Below are 13,856 nucleotides of genomic sequence, written 5' to 3'. Positions count from 1 at the left end.
ATTTCCCAGCAGCCAGCGCGCACTACTGCCCCAGCTCTGCTAGAGCGTCCCCAGCCGGCTGGCACTCCTCAAGGTGGATACCTGGAGGCTGAGGCAGGTGACAAGGCCACCCCCAAGTTTCACCCCATGTACCCCGCATCGGAAGCTTGCTGGGAGCCCGTGCTATCCTGTGCAGAGTGTGATAGGGTTCTCCAGACCAGGGGGCCCATTTCCAAGATCTGGAAATGGTGGCTCAACAGGGGTGCTAGGGTGAACCCGAGCTGTGAGCCCCTCTCCAAGGGTCCAGAGGAGGGGCAGGAAGAGAGTTGTTGCCTTCGTGTATGGATCCGTTCTTAGTCTTTACTTATCTGGCTGCCAGGTGCTCAGCTAAGCCAGAACTGAGTGGCCTACTTTGTTTAAAAGAAAGAAAATGCAAGCAGGAGGTGGCATCCTCTTGTCCTTGTAATCCCATCCGAGGGCATAGCAGGCTCCTGCAATGGTTCCCCTCACCACGCAGACCACCCTTGCCAGGCTTTTTGGCGCCCTTCTCACCACAGCACGTGAGTATGATTTTCCAGTATTCACACACTGGCGCCAGAGCGGCCCGACAAGCTGTGTGGCCCCCGAAAAGGCAGTTTAGCTTTCTGAACCACAGTGAGTACACCCCGGAAGTTATCAGTGGCTTTGAGGAGAACTGAGTAAGTCAAGACATACCTGGGATGGGTGTGGTTGCCCAATCCTGTAATCCTGGCACCTAGGGAGCTGAGGCAAGAGAATCAGAGGATTGACAGTTCTAGACCAGCCTGGACGACAGTGGAGTGACTGCCTTGCGGATGAAGAAACACAACCACTGACTCAGGACATGCAAAGCCCCACCGGCAGGGCCTGGTGCTTGGAAAGTGTGTTCCGATTGTGAGTCATCCTTGTTATCCTTGTGATGCTTTGGCCAAATACAGGGTCCCTATCAGAGCCTCCTGGTGTGTGCCCACAGGGTGGACTCCTATTTCTGGTTCTGTGCATCAGGGTTTAAGGAGGGTGATCACGGACATCCTTGCTCAAGTCCCTCTGCACTTTGTTGCAATATTTTGACTTCTTTAAACCCCAGTGGGAACTTGGGGTCAAAGTTCGCTGTAGTGTAACAGGAGAGACAGTGTGAGGGATGAGAGCGCAAGGTCTTCACCAAGGAGGCTAGCCCAAGACCTGTCAAAATAACGGCTTCCCTCTTGTTGCTGTTGTCTACAGCAACACTAAGGAAACATGGGAAACATGGATCTCTGGCTGGGGCGATGGCTTGGTGGGTAAAATGAGTATATCAGTTCGGATTCCAGCAGCCACGTCAATTCAGGGCACGGGGGCACATATCTATGACCTACAAGACAAGTCGATGCCGGGAGCTGGAGGTCAGTCAACCTGGACAAATGGTTGAGTTCCAGTTTCGGTGAGAGACCCCGTGTGAAGAGAACGAATGTGGAGAGTAAAGGAAGAAAAGACCTATGGCTGACCTCTGACCTCCACCCATCTGTACACCTGAATGCACGCATGCACGCACACACACACACACACACACACACACACACACACTGTTCTTCGTGAGTCTCACGAGCCAGCATTTGCTTCCACTGTCTCCAAAAAGGGAAGAATAAAGAATCAGGACTGCCTGTAACCACGTACAAAGCTCTCATATTCCACAGACCTGGTGTGTTTTCCACTGTCGGAGCCACATTGGATGATCTACCCTTTGGAGAACAATTTAGCCCTATGAAAACTACACAGAACACAAGTGCAGCCTCAGACGCTGCTCAGGATTCAATTCTGCTTGTCCTTTTAGAGTTTACCATGCAGCGTCTCCCTCTGCTTGCGCCTTAGATTGCAGTGAGGAGCTTTGAAGAACATTAAAGCTGAAGCCCCTACCTTAGCACACCTGCTTCAGTGCGTCTGCGATGGGACCCAGTAACAGACATTTTATTTCCTTCCCAGAAGCAGAATTGTTCTTTAATCAGGACAACTGAAGGGCCATAGCCTCTCTGAGGGAAGGGAGGCTGGACACATGGTGCTGGGCCTTGGGGTTTTACAAGGCAGAAAAGGGATGAAGACTTCATTTGTAGATCAGTCTCAAAGCCCTAGGTCCCAACAGAGGGCAGCATCCTGGTTCCTGACAGCACACTGGTGTTATCAGTGAAGTTAATGTTCCTGCCCAGAGTTTCTCAATCTACCTGAGACTCTTAGGTCATTAGCCCTTCAGGTCCCAGAGACAGATAAAAAAAGAAGAGAGGCAAAATATTCTCTCATTGGCTACTTCCTGGCAGAGACGATAAAGGGACATAGGCTCTGTCCCCAGAATCTAAGAGAGGATTGTTCTGTTTGACATTATGGAGCAGGAGGAGAGTTTTAACCCGATCAACTGTGGTGGATCATGTGACTGCCATCAGGTGATCCTAGAGAGACATCTGAAAGCTAATTGTTGAGGGCTGAAAATGGGTGGTTACAGAGTGAACCTGAGAGATTGACTAGGAAGGGGGAGGAGTAGAATCAGGAGCCAGAGAGAGGAGGTGGGTGACCAGAGATGGAGGCCCCATAGAAGACAGAGGGAGGATTCGTATTGCATCTCAGAGGACTGTGGGTATCTGGCAGACGGAGTCAGTCAGAATGGGAAGGACGTCAGGAGAGGTGGTAAACCGGAAGGAGCAACAGCTTGAACTTCTGGATCTGGGAAGAATGGAGGAAGGGAAGAGGCTGGGAAAAGCACAGCCGGCTCAGGAGGTCACTGTGAGTGAAGGACCCGGGAAGGAGTGGATCACTGTGTGAAGATGGATCTCGAGAGGGAGAGGATCCATAGGGATGAGGGGCAGGGCAGACCAGGAGCACCGGGCCATGGACCAGAGCCCTGTAGCAGGATAAGGTGACTGTAACCGGGGGCCGTTTGCTGCATCAAACACCTGCATAAGGAGCAAAAGCCTGGAAGTCTGTGAGAGAAGTCAGGTGAGCCAGCGTCTAACTGACAGTTTGAGAGAGAAGAGGGATCCCATTGAGTCCCTTTTCCAGGCTTGTCTAGGGAAGCTCTGAGAACACCACTTGGACATCCTAAATCATTTCCCAAACCCGTGAGTCTGATGACCCCGCATGTGCTGCCTCCTTTAATCGGGGAGTGTGGATGCTTAGGGTGCAGGAAGGCACATTCTGTCCGTGAGAAGAGCTCCTCCAGAGAGAGATGGCGTTCATAGTCAAGTGCAGCCTTGTGCATGGAACAGGGATGACGGACACTGTGCCCATGGTGCTGTGGGGCCCCTGAAGGTCTTGTGTCTTCCTCATGGGTCATGAAATCTTGTCTCCATGAGTCTTAAGGAGACAAGCAGAAGATCTGCCTCTGACCTCAGAGGAAATGAAGCCCTTTCATCTGTGCACACACACACTTTGGTAGCGGTTTCCCAACAGGGCCAGCTCCGAGAATACAGGTCTCATCACAGAATAGCAATGCTTGCAAAGAGAGAGCCCAGTAAACCAGAGACACGTGACCTAACAAACCTGGGAGGAAGCTGGAGGCCTGCGTCTCTTACACCTGCAGATGTGGGTTGCTGGTCCATGGTTACCGTCTAAGTAACCGACAGCAGCCTGGAGATCATGGGGCCATGGTGTGGCCATCTGCTTTTAAAGACAAAGTCTCAGGGATATGTAGGCACCCATGGTACCCAACGTCTCTGCAGAAAGACAACATTTGGGGCCATGCGGTAAAATACAGAAGACAGAGGACAGAATGTGATGCCCAGAGACCTTCAGTCTCCTCCTCACTCCTCCTGGGGGAACTGTAGCTCTGGGCAGGATGCTCAGCTGCTACCACACACTGTGCCATATCTGATAGAAGGAGATGTGGGGATGCTTGAAAACCCCCGGGGGATGCATGAGTGCAAGGTCAAGGAGTCACAAGGGAAACCAGGGGCTGAAGAGCCACGTGCCTTACCCAGGCAGCATCCTCATCCCCCTGTTCTCATCAGCGGTTTGCACAGGACCTCAGGATGCTGAGCACCACCATGAGTGACAGAAAATATCCATCCAGCCCTTCCTTAGAGCTGTACTGTGTTCACACTGTGACCTCATCAGCCTGGCTACCCCCAAGGCACGGGGTTCTCTAAAGGAGTAACAACAGATTAGCTCTGAAGTCTCCCCAATCTTAACTGCCTCTGACTCTGTGCGTAGTTAATCATTGGTTTGTCTATTTATTTGAGATGGGGCCATCTATGCTGTACAAGCAGGTCTTAGGCCCCCTAGGTTAAAGGGATCCGAGTAGCTGAGACACCTGGTATATGCTCCACATCTGGATTTGACTTTCCTCTTAGCCCTTCAGCTTTGAAAAGGCCATAGGGTATGTACCGGCTGTTCCAGTACCCATGCTAACTACCATGATCTCTATGATATGCAGGATATTGGGAAGTGGGTCTTAACAGAAGAGTGCTTGGGAACCTCTGTGCTGCTGAGGGCTGAGGAACAATGGGGTATCTGGAGGAACTCCTAGGGATGAGGCAGCCCCTGGGTCCACACTCCTATCCCTTGTCCTGCCCCCCAACATCAACAAACAGGCAGATCCCCTGTCTGTCCCAAGCTACCTGATGTTTGAGGGTAGGAGACCGTCTAGCAGAGACAATGATGGCTCAAAAGAGTAGAAAACACATGCGTTCCCCCTCACAAACTTAAAATGAAGAGAACACTTGTTTCTTTTCTAATCCAATGAAACTCAGTATGGCACAAGGTTCTCAGACCCAAAGCTGTCTAAGGAGGCAGCCCCCGACTCTGAGGCGGAACGGCACGTCTGATCTGGGGTGGCAGAGACGGAAAAGATTAACCACAGCGGTGGAAGCAGCTGGGAGTGCAGCTGTCACCCCGCGGAAAGCGCAGTTTGTTGAAAGCTGCTCCAACTGTCTGCAGAGCCTGGGGCGCTGAGTGCAGCCACACCCAGGGAAGGCCCGAGTTAGGAGTGATGCGATGCTGCCCTCTAGAGGCCAGTCCTGAACTGTCACGGTACTAAAGACGATGTCTGTTTCATGGTCTGGTGCATTGTGGAAAAGACAGGAGTTTCAGAGCCTGTCCCTGATTTGGGGTTCAAACAAGTACAGAGAATCCCACCTAGGCAAAGTGTAACCCCCTCAGTTGGTCTCCCCAGACCATTTTCCTGCCTTTGATAAATGCAATGTGGTTCTATGAGAGAATTTTCTTGCTTTTAGCGAATGTGACTGAAATAGTTAAACACATGGAGATACCCCATTGTACTAAAAAGTATTACTTAAAAAATTGTGTATTTTGAATCAAGCAAGCTGGTCTGCTCCAATACCTCCAGGACTCAAGAAGCAGAGGCAAGAAGGTGGCCATGGCGAAAAGCTGGGGAGACATAGCAAAGCACCTTCAAAAAAGGAAAAAATTACATACAAGAAAAATTACCTGTATTATGCTACAAGAGACAACGTTAGCACCTAACCTGCAGAAAACAGCTCTTCAGACTCGGCAGTCTGAGTCAGCGCTTTCCGTCTGGCGAGCAAGCGTCAGCCTTTCTTCACAGCGCTCGCTTCCTGACTTAGTTTGAAAACAGAGCAGCAGATGAAAGGGGCACGCGTTTCATCCCAGACAGGGGCCGTCCAGCCGGACGTTCCCTGGTTCTCAGACACTAACAGCTTTTATGGCTGGTAACGTCCTTCCCGAAGCTTTGTACCTGGAGCAAAGGGGCTCAGGGTGTTCTGGGCTTTAGCGAAACGTGATGGTTGTGTCCTGTGACCTCACCCAGTCCACTGGCCTTTCCAGGTGGGTCTAGAGAAACCTTAAACCCTTGCTCAACTCAAACCATCCCGGGATCTCACGAGCCACGCCCGTGCTTAGTGGGACTACCTACCTCTGCCACCAGATTCAGATATAAATAATAGACCAGTATTTTTAAATCATTACCATTAAAATCCCATTTTACAAACAAGCAGTCCTTTAAAATGTCTTGTGGGTTTATCCACAGTCAGAGTCTCAGAGATCACCCTTCTATGGTTGGACCACAGGCTCCTTGAGATTGACACTGTTGTCTTAGCCAGCAACCTCCACTTTATTTTTGGGACAGTATATGGTCATCAGGTATAGTGGCCTGTAGTTTCCTCTGGCTTTTTTTTTTTTTTTGGTTTTTCGAGACAGGGTCTCTCTGTAGCTTTGGTGCCCGTCCCGGAACTAGCTCTTGTAGACCAGGCTGGCCTTTTCCTCTGGTTTTTGATGTTGTATCTTTGTATCTTTACTGGTTTGGGTAGAAGTTCAGAAGTGTTTTGTTTTTTTTTTTTGTTTTTTGTTTTTTTTGTTTTTTTTGTTTTTTTCTGATTAGCTATAGATCTTTTTTTAAAAATCTGGTAGAATTCCATTATGGCTCTATCTGACCCTGGGATTTTTTTTTTTTTTTAAAGCTGGAAGGATTTCTAATACTATAGGAACCTCCTCATTTGTTATGGATTTGTATAGGTTGCTGACTTCTTGGTTTAATTTAGGTGGTTTGACTGAATCTAGAAATTCATACATTTTTTTTCCAGCTTAATGGAGCACAGGTTTTTAAAGTATTCCTTTATAATATTCTCTGTTGCAATGTTTCCTTTTTAATTCTGACTCTGTTAATTTGGGTCCTCTCTTTCTTTTGGTTAGTTGAACCAAGGGTCTATCAATTTCTTTATCTTCTCAGACAACCAGCTTTTAGATTAATTGATTCTTTGTTTTGTTTTTGTTGTTTCTATTTCATTGATTTCTTCTCTGATTTCTTTTTTTTTTTTAATTTTTATTTAGTGTCATCCACTGGGTTTGGATTTGATTTGTTCTTGTTTTTCCAAATTCTTGAATTGCATCAAGTCATTTTTTTTTTAATCTTTCTGAATTTTTGTTTTTTTGAGACAGGGTTTCTCTGTAGCTTTGGAGCCTATCCTGGAACTAGATCTTGTAGACCAGGCTGGTCTCAAACTCATAGAGATCCGCCTGCCTCTGCCTCTCGAGTGCTGGGATTAAAGGTGTGCGCCACCACCACCTGGCTAAGGCTACTATTAAATGTGTATTTGTGTAAAGCTTGGTCACTGTGTTAACTTTTGGCCGTGGTGTTTACATTCTCAGTGGTACTTTGTGTTGTAATACTCTTGACTTTTCTTTCAACAATGTCTCTGCTATGCTCATTTCTCCCTTCAGCCAGAAATACAGATACACAATTAAAACCTTGTTTCAATAGTCCCTCTCTATGAATTGAGCATCACATCTGATGAAAAAAAAGAAACAAAACGGAGGATGTGACTGCTCCTTGGAATGGTGGAGGAGACAGTTTACTGTAGATAAAAGGAAGGGCATAGCTAGAGGCAGGGACATCTGGGAGAGTCCAGAGTGACCATGACCCTGAGCTGGGCCATGGGAAGACAGGTGTTAGGAAAGAGCCTGGAGACTAGGAGACAAGAGGCCAGGAGGATAAAGGGGGAAAAAAAGGATAAAAAAGGGACTGGTGTAACCAATATAAGGAAGGGCAGCCCAGCCCCTGGGCTGGGGAGAAGTTTAGGGTAGTGGGCAGGGCATGCCAGCCAGAAGGACCCTGTAACAGGTAGGGACTGAGGAAGGCTGGGAGAACTTGCTGGCCAGGTCTGCTTTGATCTGTTAAACAGGCACCTTGGCCTTTTGCCTTGGGTTTGAGACCTAACAGCACCCACACTTCTGACATGGCCAATTGACACATTTCCCCTGAAAACATTTTCTTCTAGTAACCTCGGCATCCTATATATGGAGTATTTCAGTTCTGATGTTTATAGCAATTATTCCACCATACCTATGGAAATATGTCTGATAAAAAGTTACTTCGAGAGAGTAAATTATAGAGGTTAAGCCCTCTTATTTCTTTTTTTTTTTTTTTTTTTTTTTTTGGTTTTTCGAGACAGGGTTTCTCTGTGGCTTTGGAGCCTGTCCTGGAACTAGCTCTGTAGACCAGGCTGGTCTCGAACTCACAGAGATCCACCTGCCTCTGCCTCCCGAGTGCTGGGATTAAAGGCGTGCGCCACCACCGCCCGGCTTAAGCCCTCTTATTTCAATAACAGGAGTTAAACCTGGACTTCAGAATTCAAATATCTCTCTATAAGAAATATAAAAAGTTCAGATGACATTTGCCACATGGTTCTTGAACACTTTTGTGTTTTCGCTCCTAGTTTTTGAGGTTCTGTTTTTATAGAATTAATCAGAACACTTATTAAAGGAATGCATTTAGTTATTATATATTGAATTCAAAGAGATCTGCTTGCCTCTGCCTCCCTCGATGGTTGGGATTAAAGGTGTGTATCACCATGCCTGGCTTTAACTAAGTATTTTTTAACTCAAGCAACAACCTCAATAATTCTTTTTTTTTCCGGATATTATATTGGATTACCAAAAATAAGGTATATGACATTTTCAACCTAATGCAGTCAACCTGCTGTTCACTTTCATCTTTTTCTCCCTAACAACGGCGCCAAGATGAACACCATCTCACTCCTGAATACCTGAAGTGACTCAAGGGCTCCCCATCAAGCTGGCCTTGTTCTCCTCCCTTGACAAAACACTATCCCCTTATCGATTGTTATATTCCAAATCTCTCAATATACTAATATGACACTAATTCTTGCTTCTGAAAATATATCAGTTCTAAATGGGGCTGAGGGAGAGCTCAACCAAACCCAACTATGAAAAATCATGGCTTACTCATCTGTTGCTCACATGGGGTGAATAAACGCTCTTCTTCCATATGGTTCAACTATGACACTATGAAATTTCGTCATTTACACTTTCTTTACAGCCTCAGTATTTTATTTATTTATTTTTTTATTTTTTTTGATTTTTCAAGACAGGGTTTCTCCTTAGTTTTTGGTTCCTGTCCTGGAACTAGCTCTTGTAGACCAGGCTGACCTCGAACTCACAGAGATCCGCCTGCCTCTGCCTCCCGAATGCTGGGATTAAAGGCGTGCGCCACCACCGCCCGGCTCAGCCTCAGTATTTATCCCTCTGTCAATTCCTTTCTGTCTTGCCTTAGGGCTGCTATAGCTGTGATGAAACACCATAAGCAAAGCAACTCGGAGAGGAAAAGGTTGATTTGGCTTATGATTCCACATGGCAGTTCATTATCAAAGGAAGCCAGGACAAGAACCCAAGCAGGGCAGGAACCAGGAGGCAGGAGCTGATGATGCAGTGGCCATCCGGGGAGTGGCACTGCTTACTGGCTTGCTCCTCATGGCTTGTTCAGTCTCGTTTCTTATAGAACCCAGGACCTCCAGCCCAGGGATGGCACCACCCACAATGGGCTGGACCTTGTCACATAATCACTAATTAAAAAAATACCCTATAGGCTTGCCTGTGGTCCAATCTTATGGAGGCATTTTTGTAACATGAGGGCCTTCTTGTTGGGGTTTCTGTTCTGCCCAGTTCCCACAGCCGGTAAGGTCCCAAAGAAAACCACACAGAGGACTATATTAATGATAAACGGATTGGCCCATTAGCTCAGGCTTGTTATTTAAAACATAATTGAGAGAATATAGACAGTTCTCCTGCACCACATTTTCTCAATTGAGGCTTCCTCCTCTCTCTGATGACTCTAGTTTGTGTATATCAAGTTGATATAAAATTAGCTAGAACATATCTACTTCATCCTGTTCACAAGTATGAAATAAAAATTGCCGCATAATATTAACTATTAGTTCTTCTGTCATTAGGAGGTCTACTCCCGCTGTCAGTTTTTTTTCTTCCAAAAAGAGTAATTATTACGAACTATTAAAAAGCAATAGCAGGCCGGGCGGTGGTGGCACACGCCTTTAATCCCAGCACTTGGGAGGCGGAGGCAGGTGGATCTCTTTGAGTTCGAGACCAGCCTGAACTACAAGAGCTAGTTCCAGGACAGGCTCCAAAACCACAGAGAAACCCTGTCTCGAAAAACAAAAAAAAAAACAAAAAACAAAACAAAAAAACAAACAAACAAAAAAAAGCAATAGCACTATCAAGGTTGTCTCTATAGCTACAAGTCTATATAATAGCCATACTTATTCTATTCTATATACACTTAGTTTTACACCACCTTACTTACTGGTTTCCCATCAACTAACAGCATCAAAATAGTTAATCACCAAGAAAATATAAAAAAAACCCTAACTATTCCTAGCACTTTAACCCTCCCGCTCTCCCTGTAATTACCTCCCTTAACCAGAAGTTTAGGATATAATTAGTCCAAGAACCTTTAACGCCCTAAGCAAACTTTTAAGTTTAACTTCTGCTAGCTAAAGATTGCAAGACTTTATCTTACATCTACTGAATGCAAATCAATTGCTCCTGTTAAGTCAAATCCCCCTCTAGATTGATGGAGCTGACCCCATGAAATTACAGCTAACAACTAAATACCTAAATACCCTACACTGTCTGCAGTCTACTCTTGCCTGGGAGAAGGCGGTGGGAGAAGTCTTGGTAGAGTCTTTTTTTTTTTTTTTCTTCTACTCATTTGAATTTGCAGTTCAACTCGAACTTCACCTCAAGGCTTGCTAAGTAGACTAAACCTCTGTGTTTAGATTTTCAGTCTGGTGCTTGCCCAGCCATTTTGCCTATGCTCATAAATTGTTGATCAGAATTTCTTTATGTTCTTATTGTCTTATTGTCACCACTGCTGTGAAGACACAGTACGACCAAAGCAACTTGAGGGGGAAAGGGTTTATTTAGTTTGTGTTTTCGCATCACTCTTCATTGTCCAAGGAAGTCAGGATAGGAACTCAAGCAGGGTAGGAACCTGGAGGCAGGGGTTGAGCGGGGGAGAGGTTCTTTGAGCTCCAGTTCCTTTGCAGTCTCAGTACATAAAAGGTTAACCATCCGGGACATAAAGAAGCTCTTCCTCTTTTTTCCGCTTCCGGAAGGCTTGTGTGTTTTGCTGGTCTTCTAGTGAGAGGCTCTGCATCTGCTGGCTAGTCAGCTGCAAGAAATTGTCCATCAGGACCTTCTGCAGCTTCCACATCTTCCTCTGAAGCGTTAGGAAGACCTTCTTTCCAGAGGAATTCTTTGTTGGGGTGGGGGTTTCTTTTGTTCGGCTTATGGCTTCTAGGCTACAAAGATCTTGGGTGTATTTTTCAGGTGCTCTTGTGACCAGGTTGACTTCTAATTCACAGAGATCCGCCTGCCTCTGTCTCCTGAGTGCTGGGATTAAAGGCGTGCGCCACCACTCTCAGTTTGGCTTGCTTTCTTACAGAGCCCAGGACTGCTTGCCACAACTTAAAGGGCCCTTCCACATCAATTACTAATTATAATGCCCTACAGGCTTGCCTACAGTCTGATCTTATGGAGGCATTTTCCTCTCTCTCCCTCTCTCTCCCTCTCCCTCTCTCTCTCTCTCTCTCTCCTCTTCCTTCCTCCCTTCCTTCTTTCCTTCTTCCCTTCTTTTCTTTCCCCTCCTTTCCTCCCTCCCTTTCTTAAAGAGTGAGGCAATTTTTATTTTATATTATACCAACTTGCAGTTGAAAGGTAATGCAATATTTCAGAAACAGCACTGCGGTAAGCAGAATGTCCCAGTCACGAAGACCAGTTGATGACCTTTTCTCTTATTCTCTCCATAGCTTGGAAATATGTTGTATTTTGGCTTCACACTTCTATTGTTTGTCTTTGTTTTGTTCCTTGTGGACAACAGAAGCATATAAATCCACCTTATAGAGAGTCTTCAGCGGCTTAATTTATTAATGTGAATTTGCTTCTGAAAGACTTCTTCTCAGACTGTCTGATTTATTGTTTTAATTTTGACTTGCCACCGCCTAAGTCTCTGTGACACTATTATCCCAGGTTTAAAAAAAAGAAGAACTTACTGGACTGTCTCCTTGTTTATTGGATCTTGGGTTTTTCTTTTATTTTTGGGTCCTCATTTTCTTCTGATTAACTAGTTTCTTTCACAGAAATTACTTTCTTTTTTTTTTAATTTATTTTTTTCTCATATAAAACATCCTCATGGCAATTTCCCCTCCCTCCTCTCTTTCGAGCATACATGGAGGCAGAATGTTGTATACATAATAAATAAATAAAATCTTAAAAAAAATTGGTATTATGTTTTCTGGAAACTGATTGAACTCTCACAATTGGGCCTCAAGGAGTGGGCTCTAAGTCAAATCAGACATTGGTCGGTTACTCCCACGAGTTCTGTGCCTTCATGACCTTAGCATATTTTGCAGGGAGGATAGATTGTAGGTCAAAGGGTTTTGTGGTTGGGTTGGTGTTTATGTTTCTTTTTGGGTAGTCTGAAGAGTACCTTTCCAAGTCATAGACACCAGAACAAGGGTTGAAGCTTCTGTGTGGGCACCAGTTCATCCATGTTCAATAAGTTGTGTGGCTGTTGTCTTCAGCAATGGGGCTTTGCTGTCAGTTTGTGGAGAGAATCTTATTATCTTGGCAACAGCCTAGGTTGCTTGGTGATTTCTGTTGGACACTTTGGGCCAACAATTCAACTGGACGTAACCCAGTCCCTGACACTGGAAGACTCATTTGATGACAAGAGATGACCAGTAGGATTTCTGTCTTTTTCTTATTTTGGAAACATTACATATCATAACATATTATCACATATTATAACAAGTTTCCCCTGCATCTGGTTTCCATACCACCCCTCAAATATTCTTCAATTCTAGCTGTCTCTCCTCTCATTTCCCCATCCCATCTCCCTTCCCTTCCCCACATGATCCTCCTATTCTTGTCCCCTCCTACATACCCAGCCCACCCTTAAAATCTATTCTATTTCCCGCTGCCAGCTAGACCCATGTATCTCTCCTAGTCCCTTCTTCTATGCCTCATCTCTCTGGGTTTATGGACTAAAGCCTGGTCATCATTTATTTAATGACTTATATTCAGATATAAGTGAATAATACCATCTTTATCTTTCTGGTCTGGGTTACCTCGCTCAGGATGATATTTTTCTAGTTCCATCCATCCATTTGCCTGCAAATTTCATGATGTTATTTTTTTTTAAATAGCTGAGTAATACTCCATTGTGTAAATGTATCATATTTTGTTTATCTATTCTTGCATTGAGGGACATCTAGGTTGTCTCCAGTTTCTGGCTATTATGAATAGAGCAGCAATGAACATGATTGAACAATTACCCTTTTAATAGGAAGAAGCATCCTTTGGGTATATGCCCAAGAGTGGTATAGCTGGATCTTGAGGTAGATTGGTACACAATGTTCTGAGGAACTATCATATTGATTTTTATAATGTCTGTACAGATTTGCACTCCCACCAGCAATGGAGGAGTGTTCCCCTTGCTCCACATCCTTGCCAGCATGAGCTGTCACTTGTATTATTGATCTTAGTCATTCTGACCAGGTATAAGATGGAATCTCAAAGTAGTTTTGATTTGCAGTTCCCTGATGGCTAAGGATGTTGAACATTTCCTTAAGTGTTTCTCAGCCATTTGAGTTTTTTCTATTAAGAATTCTCTGTTTAGGGGAGAGCTGGCAGGCTGACCAATCCTGCAACTACCCAGACCCAGAACCAGGGTTAAGTGTTGGCCCACCCCCCAACATCTACCCCATCTGTGACCTGCTGGAGCACTGGTTGGTGGGGGGAGGTGCCCTGTGGTCCAGAGCTACAGAATCTCCATGACACAGGGCAACAATGGTGTGTCCAAGAAGAGTCCTAGTGAGGGCTCAGTGTCAACAGTGTAGCAGAGATAGGGGCCTTTAACCAAACCAATGATTCTTTGTGGTAAACGCCTGTATGTAAAGATACATGAATAAAGGGGGTTCACTGCATGACTCACTGTGTCACACCACAACTTCCACAACAATAAGATTTTCCCTTCTTCTTCTTCTTCTTCTTCTTCTTCTTCTTCTTCTTCTTCTTCTTCTTCTTCTTCTTCTTCTTCTTCTTCT

Source organism: Chionomys nivalis, chromosome 23, assembly GCF_950005125.1.
Source record: "Chionomys nivalis chromosome 23, mChiNiv1.1, whole genome shotgun sequence".
NCBI classification, from domain to species: Eukaryota; Metazoa; Chordata; class Mammalia; order Rodentia; family Cricetidae; genus Chionomys; species Chionomys nivalis.
Note: the sequence above shows the minus strand (reverse complement) of the source record.